General features: G+C 32.5%; 1 long non-coding RNA gene across 1 annotated transcript; it reads left to right on the top strand.

Annotated features, from left to right (window-relative positions):
• Nucleotides 1-299: 299 nt before the first annotated feature.
• LOC148766244 (uncharacterized) lies at nt 300-1,836 on the top strand. The gene is made up of 3 exons (XR_016034975.1): nt 300-374; nt 475-1,334; nt 1,540-1,836. It is a non-coding gene; the product is annotated as an uncharacterized LOC148766244 (long non-coding RNA).
• The last annotated feature ends 353 nt before the right edge of the window (nt 1,837-2,189 follow it).

The raw sequence follows: 2,189 nt of genomic DNA on the forward strand, positions 1-2,189 counted from the left end.
CATCTACCACTACCATCCTCCACTAATCATTTGGTTTATCATAAAAAAACTCACATAAAAAAGAAAAAAAACATCCTCTTACAAATAATTTACAGTTGTGAGTAAACTAGAGAAAAAGAAAAGATGACAGAGGCGGTTAAAGGTGAAAATTAGGAAGAAAATTACATATCACACAATTTTTATCAAAGGTGAAAACAGTTGAATCTCGGTTCAATTTTGGAATACTTTTCTTCATTATGTACGTAATTTTGTATGATTATATTCGGTGTTTATTTTTTTCCCTTTGTCCATAATTTTCAGGTTTTTGGAAGATTCCGCCATCAAATACTAGAAGAAAAAACTCCTCCTCACAAATCATAAAGTAAAGGCTCAAGGTAACAACTTCTTAAATTTGGTCTCCATATTCAATACAATGGGTGGCGTTTTCAACTTTTTTTTTTAATTAATAATATTTATGATCATTGTTGTTTGTAGTAATCCAGGCATCTCCAACAATTGTCTTGAATAAATTTGTTTAGCTACGGAACCACATCTGGAATCCGTCGAAAGAGGTAATCTAATTTCATATATTATCATTTCGAAAAACAAATTGCAGATTTATGGCATTTGGTATATCTTGAATTAAAAGAGCAACCATTTGTCAGAAGAGTACGAAAAAACATCCGAGAATAAAAAGTAAGAAGAGATTCTCACAATTTCTCTGTCCGAAATTCATACAATTTATTCTCACTCTCTTGAATTTCCTTTTTTACCTGTATTTTCATCTTTATTTAACCGGCCAAAAAAATGTACCCGTCTCTGTAAATGTATTTCTTTTTCCTCACAAATTTGCATTGTAGTTCTAATTCATTTAGCGGGGTTAGCTGTGCATATAGATTTAGGTAATAATGTTTGAACCCATTGAACTGCTTTTACCCTCATATGGTGGTGTTTCAGTTATTATTATTAAACAAGTCTGTAGATATTTATTTAAATTACCTCACTATTTCTGTGTTTTTTGTTGTAGCAGCGTTTTTTCACTTTCTCGGAGAAACATAATCTCCCACTTAGCAACGCAAGTCTACTCAACAGTTAAAAATTTTCTGAGAGATTAGAAACAATTCTCTCATATGTTAACCCCTCAAATCATAAGAAAAATGAGATGTGACATAATCTCCCACTTAGCAACGCAAGTCTACTCAACAGTTAAAAATTTTCTGAGAGATTAGAAACAATTCTCTCATATGTTAACCCCTCAAATCATAAGAAAAATGAGATGTGATACAAAGAAATCTGGGGTCGGGCTGAATAGCCGAAGTCCTCTTTCGTGATCCCGGGTACCTCATGACTCAGGGGTGAGTTTTTTTTTTTTGTGATTTCTTCTTTTATTTTCGTGTCTCCATAAATTGAGTTACAAGATTCTTGCATTTCGTATATGTCGCGTGCATCGCAAGGGGACCTTGGACATGACCTAAATGACTTCCACTCAACAACTTAAGAAAAATGATTCATAGAACTTATGTCTAAATTTCACGACTGATTCTTATTTCTGCAATGCAGTTGCTGGGGCCATGAGTATTACTATATTGTTGCTCTACTATGAGATTTTTGTCATTTTAGACTCAATTTTGTTGTCGTCATTGTAAGAAATTTGTTTTATGGGACTTGAGATCGTGTACTAATTTTAATAGAGGCATGCTTAACAATCAATTAGAATTGTAGATTACTTCTATTCTTATCCATTGTATTTATGACACAATTTGATACGCAAATGCTATTTGAAGTTGTAGAATTCTCCTCCGTGCTTCCCCAAAACAAGAAGCAAAGATGTCAAAGTAGCCTCCTTAGAAAAAGAAATTCATGCAAAAGTAAAGGAAAACTGAAGCCCGAGCTAAGAATGTAACCAACTTTTTTGCCTCAACTTTTTTGAAAGATACTAGGTTACCCAAGTAGTTCTGCACTAATGGTTGTATTTATGCAGGAAACAAAAGTTAGGTAAAACCTCTATTGTTGTTTTAAAATTTTGAAAACTCCAAGCCAAGTCATACACACGGAGAGAAATTACTGCAAATACATTGGTACATTTCATTGGGAATAGTTGGTTATAAGTATTATAATCATGATTTGAGAAAAATGGATTTGTAAGGTTTCTCCATTAAAAGTTTATTTGATAGAGATATTTAAACTTAATCATACATCGAATTGTTTTG

This window comes from Erythranthe guttata, chromosome 12, assembly GCF_056151865.1.
Source record: "Erythranthe guttata isolate IM_541 chromosome 12, IM_541, whole genome shotgun sequence".
In the NCBI taxonomy this organism is placed as follows: Eukaryota; Viridiplantae; Streptophyta; class Magnoliopsida; order Lamiales; family Phrymaceae; genus Erythranthe; species Erythranthe guttata.